Source organism: Canis lupus, chromosome 3 (genome assembly GCF_011100685.1).
Source record: "Canis lupus familiaris isolate Mischka breed German Shepherd chromosome 3, alternate assembly UU_Cfam_GSD_1.0, whole genome shotgun sequence".
Taxonomy (NCBI): domain Eukaryota; kingdom Metazoa; phylum Chordata; class Mammalia; order Carnivora; family Canidae; genus Canis; species Canis lupus.
In genome coordinates this window covers 52,941,780-52,954,945 of record NC_049224.1, presented here as the reverse complement: position 1 = coordinate 52,954,945, position 13,166 = coordinate 52,941,780, and the positions used below count along the sequence as shown (strand labels likewise).

At 51.2% G+C, this 13,166-nt stretch overlaps 1 long non-coding RNA gene across 1 annotated transcript in view; it reads left to right on the top strand.

The window, feature by feature from the left end:
* The window catches only part of LOC102153952, a 23,992-nt gene extending 10,826 nt beyond the window's left edge, over nucleotides 1-13,166 (top strand). Inside the window, exon 3 of the long non-coding RNA XR_005356371.1 lies at nucleotides 12,419-13,166. This is a non-coding gene — a long non-coding RNA (uncharacterized LOC102153952). The remainder of the gene's footprint in view (nucleotides 1-12,418) is intronic.

Genomic DNA, 13,166 nt, shown 5'->3' with positions numbered 1-13,166 from the left:
AGGCAGAGACACAGGCAGAGGGAGAAGCAGGCCCCATGCAGGGAGCCCAACGCAGGACTGGATCCTGGGACTCCAGGATCACCCTTTCTGGGTGAAAGGCAGGCGCTAAACTGCTAACCCACCCAGGGATCCTGACCTTGAGCCACTTAATTCACATCTCTGAGCCTGGTTCCTCATCTAGAACAGGAAAGGTGATCAAAGTTGGTCAGGAGTGGGGGCAGGGACATGAGAGCCTCATCAGTTCTGTTCACTAATGACTCCCGGCTCCACCAGAACCTTCCTGTTGTCTTCACCCTGGTGTGGTTTCGGAGGCAAGATGGCATGAAGGTTAAGAGATAATAAATGTGATCATCCATGCAAAGCCCTGAGCACAGGACCTGCCTATAGTAAGTGTTCAGTGAATATGAGCTACTATTATTTTCACTAAGTGGATAGCCATGAGAAAGACCTCCTCCAGGATACAGCTAACAGTTAGGAACATGGGGGAAAAGGAACAGTGGAAGAGACCCAGTTGCCACCAGCTTTAGAATAGGTGGGCAAAAGGCTCAGGCACCTGTGGGAGAATACACTGGAGTGGCAGAGGATAGCTGTTGACCAAAGATGGTAGCCTCCATTTTGCCCTGGTCTTGCCCACTGAACATGCTTACATCAGCCTAACCAGATCAGATCAGCAGGTGCAGGTGCCAACCACCAAGCACACTAAGCTGGAGGAAGCAAGAAAGATTAACAGGTACTCCCCCACCTCCACAACACGCACACCCCAGAGACACTCCCTAAAAGATACACAAGATACTTCTGCTTACATTCAATTGGCCAGAACTTAGTCACATGTCCACACCTAGCTTCAAGAGAGGATGGAAATACAGTGCTCACTGGGGACAGCCAGTAGGGAAAGGGAAATGATCTGCAGGCTTTGCCACAAACTTTCAAGTCTTTCTTCATACCACCCCAGAGTAATATTTCCAAACTGCAACTTCTCACCATGTCTAAATCCTTCAATGGCTCCCCACGGCCTGCAGCATGAGCTCCAAATTTATGAGCATGGATTATAAGGCCCTTGCAGGATCTGGCTCCATTGCTTTCTCACTAACCATTCAAGCCACACCAGGCTGCTGGCCATTCTCTAAATCAGCTATGCTTCCATGACTCCATGCCTTTGCCCATTCCTGGAATGTCATTTTTTCTCTTCACCATGTAATTAGAACATGGAGAAGGCTCCTCTCTAGAGCCTTCTTAGGGACAGAGAGGAAGGGGTGAGCAGGGGAGAGGGGAAAAGGAGTGGAGGAAGCATTCTGCTGTCCAAGGTAGGAGAAAGGCTTGAGCTGGGGATGTGCCAGTCTTCCATGTGGCAGCAGGAGAAACCTTGAGCTACCTTTCAGGCTTTGACATGGGAAAGGATGGATTCCAATTGTTCTTCTATCCTAGTAACTTATCCAAGGTCACAAAGTGGCAAAGTAGGGACCCCTGGTCCCCCATTGCTGTTCACACTATACTTGCTGTACTAGGCTGTAGCCTGTATATATAGATGTTTTATGGAGCAGGGGACAGTCCTGGGGATATCATGCTAAGAGGTGTGGTTTATGTAGACACATGATGGGCAAGAATGTGCTCAGGGGCCTCAATCTCTCAGTAGCTCCCTTGGCAGCCCCAGGACAAAACACACACACACACACACAGGGCCTGGGCACTGCACTCAGTTGGGGTCTACAGTTCCCCCATGACGTGGGGAGGGGGCGCAAAACACCTCAATGGAAGCTGAAGAGGCAAGGAAGCATCCAAGACCATAGGAATCAATCTCTTGTCCTCAGAGAGTGTCCTTAGGCCACAGTGAGAGCACAGGGTTCACCTTTCTCTTTGTCCCTAGTACTTGAGATTGGGGGCATCATCCTCCTGCACTGTGAATTCTTGGCCATTGTTCCAAAGGCAGACACAAAGCTAGACAGCCCATTCTGCTTCTCAAGGCTGCTCACTCATCAGGGCTGCTTGGGGATCACCCTGGTCCTAGAGTCCCCACTAGCTGTTTGGGTTGTGGCACTCTACTGAGCCTAGATCCCTGAGAGGAAAGCCACTACCATCTGCATAAATGATCAGCCATGCAGAGCCAGACTACATTTGGGGGTGTTATGTCTTTCCCAACTTGAAAAGTAAATTAAAAACAGGTGTTCAATGCTTTCCCAAGGGCGGGTTGGGCAAGGAAGGTGACCCTGGAGGGCCTTGTATTCAGAAGTATGGCTTGCCAAAGTGTATGTGGTCCAAGGCCACCTGGACTCAGACTCACTGCTTGGCAGCAGGTATGAGTGCCTTAATGCTCCTAGCACCAGTTCCAAAACAGTCCCCACAAGGGCAAGGGGCTGGAAGCTCTGATCCCAGAAAAGTGAATGTCAAACCATGTCTCCAGCAGGGATCTTGAGTTCAAATGAAGAAGAGGACTTTCTTAAAATCCCCCTTAAACATGTGTACCCTGAATGTGTTATTAAGGCAAAGACTGTACCTTAGAACTGTACCTTAGAATCGTGTGGAAGACTGAGGGTGTAGTTTGCCAACAGGGTCCTTGCCTGGCTGAAAATGTTTAGTCCTATTCCTTCACTATCTCTTGGGGTTCCTCCCCTTGAGCTCCCCTGACAGCTCACAGTCCATCTTCCTCTTTTTTAGCCTTCCTGGTGTCTGTCAACACCAGCTACTATTTCCTCCTCCTGTTTCTTGGTCTTTCTTCTAAATCACCTTCTCCACCTATTTCTTTTTTTTTTTAAAGATTTTGTTTATTTATTCATGAGAAACACACAGAGAGAGGCAGAGACATAGGCAGAGAAAGAAGCCCCTCCATGTGGGGAGCCCTATGTGGGACTCAATCCCAGGACTCCAGGATCATGGCCTGAGCACAAGGCAAATGCTCAACCACTGAGACACCCAGGCGTTCCTGCACCCTCATTTCTTCTTAAGAAGAAATTCTTTGGGGCAGCCCCAGTGGTGCAGCGGTTTAGCGCCGCCTGTAGTCCAGGGTGTGATCCTGGAGACCCGGGATCAAGTCCCACGTTGGGCTTTCTGCATGGAGCCTGCTTCTCCTTCTGCCTGTGTCTCTGCCTCTCTCTCTCTGTGTGTCTCTCATGAATAAATAAATAAAATATTGTTTTTTAATATTTTAGTAAGAAGAAACTCTTTGAGGCTATATCCAAGAGTTCAATTCTCAATCCTCATTTTAGCTGACCTGTCGGTATATTGGACACTTTTGATCTCTCCTTCCTTCTTAAGACTTTTTACCCCCTGGCCTCAAGGGAACCACTTTCTTTCTTCTTCTCCTACTTACAGTCTCTCTCTCTCTCTCTCTCTCACACAGAGAGAGGCAGAGACATAGGCAGAGGGAGAAGCAGGCTCCATGCACTGGGAGCCCGACATGGGATTCGATCCCGGGTCTCCAGGATCGTGCCCTGGGCCAAAGGCAGGCGCTAAACCGCTGCGCCACCCAGGGATCCCTCCCATGATCATTCTTGACTCCATTCTTCCTCTCACATCCCACCTCCAGTCACTCAGCAAATCATAGCAGTTCTGTCTTCAAAATACATAAGAAATAAGCCCGTTCACTCACTCATCACTGCCATCCTTATAGGTGCTTAAGGTGGGAGAAGTAGACACAGGCTAGGTCACTGTGGGGGAGAGAGGGCTCTTGGCTACGGCAAGAACTTTAGAAGTTTTACTCTGATTTATATGGGAAACTATAGGAAGATTTTAAATATGATGCAATTTGCCTCTTGAAAAAAACCACTCTGGTGCCGAGTAGGGAATGGATTTAGGCAGTGGGACTGGAAGTGATGAGACCAGGTGGGTGGATATTGAGGTTTGGAGGAGGAATGATGAGATGGTGTGGACTATTTTCCTTCTATCAAGAATCATCCACCTTGATGCCCCTGGAAGCCCCTAGAGGCGGGAAGGCAGGCCCGGGTGTGGCTGAGCCAGTACACTGTCGGTGACCCCAGCAGAGGGGGCCCGCGTTTCAGCACCACGGCATGGACAGCTCCAGCCCCACCTCCAGCCGGAGCCTCAGAGCTCAGCCCGCCCAGCGCGCCCCCGCCGCCCCCTCGCCGAAGCCCGCGGCTGGGGGGAGGGGCCCGGCTCTAGGCTAACCGCCGTTTGCAACCTCCTAAAGTGGAGGTAACAGTAATGCTGCGGCGCCGCTTCCCCAGGCCCCTGTGAGCGCGGGCGAGCTAGCCACCCACGGACTTGGGAAACACCAACGGAAGAGGCTGCCCCGGAGAAAGGCCCCTTAACGGCCTCTTAAGATAGTTACAGTAACTGACTCGGAGTTTATTTCCTCGACTTGGGTGATCAAAAATGAAGCCGAGTTTGCAGCGGGTTGGAGTAAGGGACTGTTGGAAACCTAACCTCCCAGCGTTTCCGCGCAGCCCCTGTCTCCAGCACCGCTGTGCGCCGCGTCTCTGCAGACGGAGCTCTGGAGAACTAAGGTGCTTCTCGGAGAGTTGGACAATCCGTCTGAATCGTTCCAGACCCAGTGCAAATATTCTCTCTCCGATAGCAGAGTTTCCCCGGGATAGAGTAGTTCCGCACTCTGCTGGTTCCTGCCTCTCCAGGCGCCCCCGCCACCCTAACCAAATCTAGTATCTCTTGATGTGTTCAAACTAGTTTGATTTTCTTATCTGGAGCTCAGTAGACCCTTCTCCTGGAGTTGAGGAGCACCACTTGGGATCAGCAGACTGAAGGGACCTTGTGACAATTCAGGATTCTGAAGCACAGTTTTGCTGGATCAGGAAAGACCAGTGTGGGCTCAGGATTTTCTCTGAAATGACCTCTGGATTTCAGGGCCCCAAAAAGGAGATTCCTCTCAGCTTCCCAGTCAGACCCTGGCCTTAGGGATATCAGCTAACCACAACATGAGCCCATCAGGGCATCTGCAGTGGCCAGTACACTGTTAAACCCTGAAGTGACCCAGCTCTCTGCCAGGTCCACGAGGTCATCTTGCCACCTGCCTGGCCCTCTCTCCTACTCTTCCCTCCAGGGTGGAGGCTACGGGGGTCTTCTGGGAGCCTTCCCACATTGGGAGGAGACTCAGTCCTTCTGCCTGCTTCTCTCTGAAACGGGGCAGGTGGCCAGGCCCACACAGGACTGGGGCTTATGTGCTCCAACCTCAGAACAACCCTGCATGCAAGGACAATGAGGCAGATACAGAAGTGGGGGTTTCTTAGTGTGAACAGACCCAGACCCAGACCTCTGACACCCCAATTCCTTCTCTTTATCCTTATTTACCAGGTGACCTTGGGCAAGTCACTTGTTACTTTATTGCTCTCAGCCTCGGTTTCTTCACCTGTGAAATGGGCTAAAGTAGTTCCTCCCAGGTGACTGCTATCAGGAGTCACTGAGACAAAAGTAAGCCTCTTATCCCAGTCCCAGTGAGCATTGTTCTGTTATTAAGATGTGAGTGCCTTCCTTCAAAGCAGGGTGCCTGAGAGACTTCCCAGAATTAAGGGAGACTTCCTCTACCCCCAACCAGTTCATGTTCTGGTGTCTCTCTAGACCTTTGGGACCTCCACTGAGGATTGGGCAGGCGTATTGACATACATTTTACAGATGGGAAAAATGAGACCCTAGAGGTGACCTACCTTGCCTAGGGTCCCATTTCAGTTCCTCAGACCAGGACTCCAGGTGAAAGGTGCATTAGTCCTCAGCCAGAGTTACCTTAGATGCCTCTCTTCCCTCCCTCGGGCTCAGCACACCAGTTCAGGAATTCCTAAAGAGGCCTGGGGAACAAGAGTATTCATCTCCCCATATATCAAGACCTCAGGGGGCACCTGGAATGGCTCAGTAGTTGACCATCTGCCTTTGGCTCAGGTCGGAGTCCTGGGGTCCTGGGGTCCTGAGATTTCTCCCTCTGCCTATGTCTCTGCCTCTCTCGCGTCTTTCATGAATAAATAAATAAAGTCTTTTAAAAAATGTCAGACCTCCACGACTGCATTCATTCCAGGACCCCTCACTGCGCCACCAAGCCCCCCACTTCTGGGCCTACCTGCCCATGTGACACTGCCCAGCCCTCGGCAGGTACACTGTATACAACAGGTGCTGTGTCAAGATTAACTCTTTCCCGCTTCCCTTTGACAGAGCCCTCCGTGCTGCGGCGACTCGGGCTCCTCCTGCTGGCTCACGCGGTAATGACCTGAGCCCGCACCAGCCGGGAAACCTAAAAAGCTGTTTTGACCCTTTAGGGAACCCTCCACCTACCATCCTCTGCCCACCTCGACCCCATCCCCAACTTCCGCCAAAGGTACATGCGAGAGGCTTCCAGGAAGATCTTATTTTCTGGTAATTTTATCATAAACACAAGTAAAATGAAAAATTGATTCATTTACCCAACAAATATTTATTGAACACTTTAATATTAATCACCATGGCTAATGCTGAGCACTTACTGCATGCAAGGCACTGTTAGGCTTTTCTACATGTATTAGCTCATTTAACTCTCACCATGATGCTATCGGGGTGGTACTGTCATTACCCTCACTTTACAGTTAAAGACACTCAGGCCCCAAGAGACGTGCCCATGGTCAGGCATAGCTGGTAAGTGGCTTTGAATCTGTCTCCAGAGCCCAGAGCCCCAACCACTATTTTACATCATTGTGGTAAAACATTGTGGTAAAAAAAAAAAAAAGACATTGAAAATGGCTTCAAAGCATTCCATGTTCTCTAATTTCCCTGGGGAATGTCCCCTAGAAAAAGAAACTGATGAATGTTTTATCTAGAGAGAGACATTGGAGTTTTGCTGGTCATTTTCTGGGTATGTGTTTGCTTAGGGCACCAGCAGTTAGAAATCCCCTAGATTTCAAAGGAGAGGTAAGGTTAAAAAGAAAAGAAAAAACATGCGAATCACCAACAATTTAAGATCCAAACCCATCCCTTCAAAACTGTACTGTATCTTTCTGGAAGAGAAGGGAGAAAATCTTAGATTTTCTGAATCTAGATTCAGTGGCCTGTTCTATACTCCTAAGAAGCCAGGAGTCATGGAGGAATTTGACCTTCCGCTGCTCTTTGATGGCCCTCCCTACCTCAAAGTGGATTCATCACACTCTTTATGAGTCTCTCCTTTGTTCCTGGGGATGTGGGGTAGGCCCCAACCCCACCCTCACTATAGGCCCGGGGAATAGCTTTCATGCATGGCAGTAAGTGCCATGCAGAGTGAGTTAAGGAGCAACCACCCATCTTGGAAAGAAGGCCACAGTGAGAAAACCATGGACTCAGCCCAGAAGGCTAAGAACCATAGAGTAGAGACAGATCTTGGAGACCAGCTAATCCATCATTTATCCAACATGGGATAGCACAAGTTAAGTGGGCCATTTTAGTCCTTTAAAAAAAAAAAGAGTTAATTTATTTATTCATGAGAGACACAGAGAGAGATAGAGGCAGAGACACAGGCAGAGGGAGAAGCAGGCTCCATTCCACACAGGGAGCCTGACCCAGGATTCAATCCCGGGTCTCCAGGATCACGCCCTGGGATGAAGGCACTAAACTGCTGAGCCACCCAGGCTGCCCGCACTTTAGTCCTTAATACTAGGTGAGGCCCATTAGTTTCCACTCTGCCCCAGCCCCATCTCCATACCATGCCAAAGCCTGTGTATTGTATGTGTCACAGGTCACCACTTTTAAGACTTTAAATGCCTTTGAAGACAGGTTTATATGTTACTCATCGCTGTACTCCATGCCCTGAGCACAAAATCTGACACAGAGGAGGGACTGAATGAAATAAACTTCCCTGTAACATCCCTGACTGGTGATCATCCTACCTGATTTGAATCCTCCCAAAAAGTGAGCATTCACTATTTCTCTATAGGACTGCCTCTCCTGTGGGTCAGTTGGTAAGTTGGGTTCTTCCTTCTGCAGCTTTCCAGACCTAGCATTGCCCTCTGAGCCTTTCCTGAGATGTGGAGAAAGCTACAGATGGTACCAGAGAGCTAGATACCCACCCACCTTCTGTCTTTGGAACCCAGTCCAAAGGGGAAATCTGGAAAAGGGAAACTTCTCTTCCCAAAGGATATGGGGAAGGACATCTGGTGGCTCAGTGGCTGAGCATCTGCCTTTGGCTCGGGTCATGATCCCTGAGTCCTGGGATCCAGTCCTGCATCAGGTTCCTTGCAGGGAGGCTGCTTCTACCTCTGTCTATGTCTCTCCTCTCTCTCTCTATCTCTCTGTGTGTCTTTCATGAATAAATAAATAAAATCTTTTTTAAAGGGATCCCTGGGTGGCGCAGCGGTTTGGCGCCTGCCTTTGGCCCAGGGCGCGATCCTGGAGACTCGGGATCGAGTCCCACGTCAGGCTCCCGGTGCATGGAGCCTGCTTCTCCCTCTGCCTGTGTCTCTGCCTCTCTCTCTCCCTGTGTGACTATCATAAATAAATAAAAATTTTAAAAAAAATCTTTTTTAAAAAGGGGGGAATGGGGAGACCCACCTGTGTTGCAGAGGGGAATCCAGACCATCTGGGGTTCACAGCACAGTGTAGTTGCATGGGGCTTAGCCTTCCAATCCTCCTGTATATCTGGTCTAGGAGAGGCTGGCCTAGAAATGCCAAATGCCAATACTGCAAAATCCATTGTATTTTTCTGTCAGTGTAGGCTAGGAGATGTACATGATCCTTGTATGCGTGTGTTTGTCAATTTCTGTCTTTGAACACAGACTAAGCATGAATCCAAGAATGTACCAGAAGCAACCTTATATCCTGCTGGGGTGGGGGTGATGGCATCACCACAGTGAGTACAAGCTGGTAAATGTCCTCCAGCCACAGAAAAAATGGGATCTGGATGATATGCATAGGGAATGTATGCATATATACAAGTGTGCAGGAGTGTATGTGCATTCATAAGCAAACCGCAGTCTGAGTGGCGTGCATGTGCACACGCACACACGTGTGTGTATGTGTACACAGAGACAAACTGCAGTCTGTTTCCATGTCTGCGTGACAGTGTGTGTAGTATGCTGTATATTTACAAACATTTCCCACCCTGGTTCTTGGTATCTTGTAGGCTGAGCATGTATGTATGCCAGTTTGCATGTATGTATGTGTTTTAACAATGTAATCCCAAACCTACATGTGAGCGACTGTGTTTGTGTGTCTAGATGTGAAGCTATACCTGAATCAGGGTCTGGATGAGTCTGAGGGTGCAAGTGTTTTACTTGCATGCTCCAGGCTGGTTCCATATCCCCTGAACCTGTGAACAGACTTGGGTGCTCAGACCACAGGGGAGGAGCCCAGGCAGGTCCTGAGGCTGGTTGGGGGAGTGCGTATAGGTGAATGGTGTTTGTGGGCAACTTCGCCAGAGCCTTTGTCTGGTGCCAACTCCCTATGGCCCCTGAATTCCTCACCCTGGCAGGATCTTGGCTGTCCTGCTCCCAGACCGCCTTCCCCAAGGAGTCCCTTTAACTCACAGCCCCTTCCCGGCCAGGGGGCTGAGAGTTGGGGGATATTCATCTCGGGGAGTTTTTGTTCTGCCTCATGAAAGGCCTCAATGGCTGGGAATACCATTCTAATTACAGGGAAGCCCAGCTTATGTAGAGGACACAAAGGGCTGTGGTCTCATAGCAGCTCTCTCCATCCGTCAAATAAGGCTGTCTAATGACGGGGTGAGAGCTGTGAATGCCTAAAACAAACTCGAAAAGGAGGGAAAATAAAGCCGCCGGGGGCTTAAAATATATTAAATTACCCTGATTAGGAGTCGTGGCTTTGCAGAGCCGGTTGGAGAGGCCAAAGAAGCTGAGAGTCCCACTATTCAAGTGGGGGGGGAGGAGGGGTCAGCGGGTCGGGAGGGGTTCATAGAGCCCCGGCCCATTCTCATGCTAACGCCAGGGACGCACTGCAGGCTTAGTGCAGTAGAAAATAGAAATGAATTTGCCATAATCCTTCCCCTCCTGCTCCTGTCCCCAGCCCAGGAGAAGTCCTGCCTAATTGCAGCCCCTTAGAGCCTGTTGGGCTTTGGGGCCAGGCCACACCTTGGAGCCTGTGCCCCTTCCCTCCTCTTTCCAGTGAGGCAGGCTCAGGGCCCAGGCAACAGGTTCCAGTGGAGTGGGGTCGGGGGGAGGGAGGAGTGGTAGTTTGCACATGCATGAGTGTGCATACACACACTCACCCCTTCTGACAGTGCACGTATTCACAGGTACACATGCCATTCGCAGATGCAAATATGCCTCACTCTTCCGCTCACACGTTTGTAGGCACAAATACATCTGCATACAATTTGTAGACAGAAGTATCCCTCTGTGGGGGAACACACACACACACAGGCTCCCAGTACTTTCACAGGCACCCACGCACAGACACACAGCCCTTCTCAGGTGGCCACACGCTATGTCTCTGACATGAAAACACAGACGCGCACATGTCCCTTCAGATGTGCTCTCAGAACCAGGGACCTAGAATAATTTCAATGTTTTACAACAAAGGAAACTGAGGCTGAAAAGGTAGCCAAAGCACAGGCCTTTCTCAGCACCACCTGGGTCAACCCTGTCCCTGCCATAAGACCCTAGATGACCTCTCTTAACTGGGCCTCAGTTTCCTGCTATTAAAATGAGGTCTCTGGGGCTGCGTGGGTGGCTCAGTTGGTTAAGCATGAATTCAAGCCCTGAGTTCAAGGTCATGAGTTCAAGGTCATGAGTTCAAGCCCTGAGCCTACTTAAAAAACAAACAAAACATAGACAAAAACAAGGTGCTGGCACTAAATGGTGTAGAAAACCCCTCTGGCTCAGAAATGAGGAGAGGCTAATGCCCGGCTACTCCTCCCACCCCTTCCCTGCCTCTACACACTTAGGCGCGTATGCATACATATTACTGCCTTTGTAACAGTGATTTTGTCCAGTGTTATTACAAACTAGAGGGCAGGTTTAGGCGTCCACCTGGTGGCCTGTCTCTGCACAGGTCTGGCTGCGAGGGGCTCGTCCACCCCATCCACCCACCTAGAGCTTGGAGCATCTGCGGCTCTGTCCCTGTGATTTTTGCCAGTTTGGGACACACAGGAGTCAGGGATGGATCTGAACCACAGAGCCCCACAGTGTGGCGCCCGGAACCCAGGAGAACCATCCAAACAGGCTCCTCCCCAGCCCAGGGCTCCCTCTGCTGGTGGATTTGGAACAGGATCTCCTGGAGGAACACCCGTGACCCTCAGACCTGACCCTTCATCGTCTTTGACACAGGGCATCCCCCACCCCTGTACTCTGCTCCACTGTAGGAGGAGTCAGGGAACCACAGGCTGGACTGGAATGGAGACTGCGAGGATAAACTGGAAAGAGCATAGGAACCACAAGTCTCGACCTCCCTGCCCCTTTACCCTCTGTGGTCTCGAGGCACACTCCCTCCTTCCATCCTGAGCAGAGAAGCAGCAGCCCTGGGTGTGGAGGGGGGCGGGGCATGAGCAGACACACCCAGGGTCCACCACTGGCAACAGGCCCAACCGAGTCCATGGGCTTCAGCATTTCCATCTGTGCTGTTGGTGAGACAGGGCCCTGGGCAGCCAAGGAGAGCAAAGGAGAAGCCCCAGAAAGGGCAGGAACCTCCTTCCCAACCACCCCATACAGAGAAGGTGGGACCCTGAACCCCCAGAAGACCTCCCTTGGGGACCCTCAAGGTCAGGCAAGGCCAATGCTGTCCCCCCCCTCCCCCCCTGTAGAGGAACCTCCGTTGCAGTGGAGAAAAGGAGTACTATCCAGATCTTCCAGGCTTGGGCACCCAGATGCTGCTAAGTGCTGCCCAGGCATGGGTACCCGGGAGGCACAGCATGAGGCTTTAATGGAGGCTAGGTCCTATAGGCTGGGTTGTTTCAACCAACCGTTGGGCAAGAAAGTACAGGGCCAGCAGATCCCTCCCCACCCACTCCAAGGCCCGAAGTAACTGCAAATGTCAATATCCAGGGGCCCCAGGTACTCCCAAGGTGGGATAGGAGAACAAGGGTCTGCTGAAGCCTAATTGTGAGGTCAAATAGCAGACTTCATGTGCCCTCAGCTCTTCTTTCTAGGGCCCTAAGCATTCACACGGCTGCTTCCCTAATCTAGGACTTGCTTTGCTTTTTTGTGTGTATCTAGGTGGAACCCCACAAGGCTTCTCTGATCTTCCTGCCTCCAGGCCAGGCCACCTCAAACACTCATTACAGAGACAGCAAAACTCACGTAGTCTGGGAGAACCAAGATGAAATGGGGGTGGGGGAGATTTGGGGAGGATGAGCGATTTAAGGACAAGCCACGTTGGGTGGAGAGGACCCAGCTCTTGCCGAGCTCAGAAGCCCAAGTCTAGCCTGGAAGGCCTTGCCCGGGTCCCCAGCGCTTCCCCAACAGCTCCCCAGGCCTGGGTGAGAGCCCTTCGGGTTAGCGGGTAAGCGCACTGGGGCCAGGAAGGAAGCTGCGGTGGCCTGCTCCAGCTCCTTTCCCCTCTTTCCTCCTTTCAGGGGCAGTTGGGTTGGAGCCCCAAGGGACAGCGGGGACAGCAGGGACTGAACCAAGGGTATGGTCCAGAAGAGTGAAAACCGAAGTACCCACGGAAGAAGACCGAAGCCCTAACTGCTCCCTCCAGGCTCCAGTCCCGCGTCAGGGGCCAGTCCGGGTTTGGGGAGGACGCCCAGGCGCCCTCTCTTCCTAGTTCCCAAAGCCCCTCGATGCAGTCAGCCGCCCTGAAATACACAGATTCCTGAGGAAGCTTACACACCCACGTCATAGAGGCATTCAACACAAGCATACAAGGGCAACGAATTTGAATTCCAGAATTTTCTCCAAATAAAATAAAGCTGTGGGAGGTGATGCTCAGCCTCTAGACCCCGAGGTGGGGAGGAGGCACCAGAGAAGGAGTTTGTTGGATACCCTACAGGGCTAAAGGGAACCCCTCCAGCCAGCCATCCCGGAGATGCCCGGCAGCCAGAGGCCTGGTTCCCCCATTCTCTGAGCAAGGTGGGCACCCAGTGGATTCCATGGCCACAAAACGAGCCTGAGTGTGCTGGGGGTGGCCCATGAACTGCGACGCAGAAACACCCGAGTTCTCCCAATACAGGAGCCACCTGAGTCCGATGCGTAGCCAGAAAGGCTTGAAACTCAGGAATTTCGAGTCATTTTTAGTATAATGTATATGTCCCTAAGTCACCCTCACAGTTCCTGGTCTCCCCTCATGCAAATGGCCCACCCCATCAATCACCTCCCTTTACT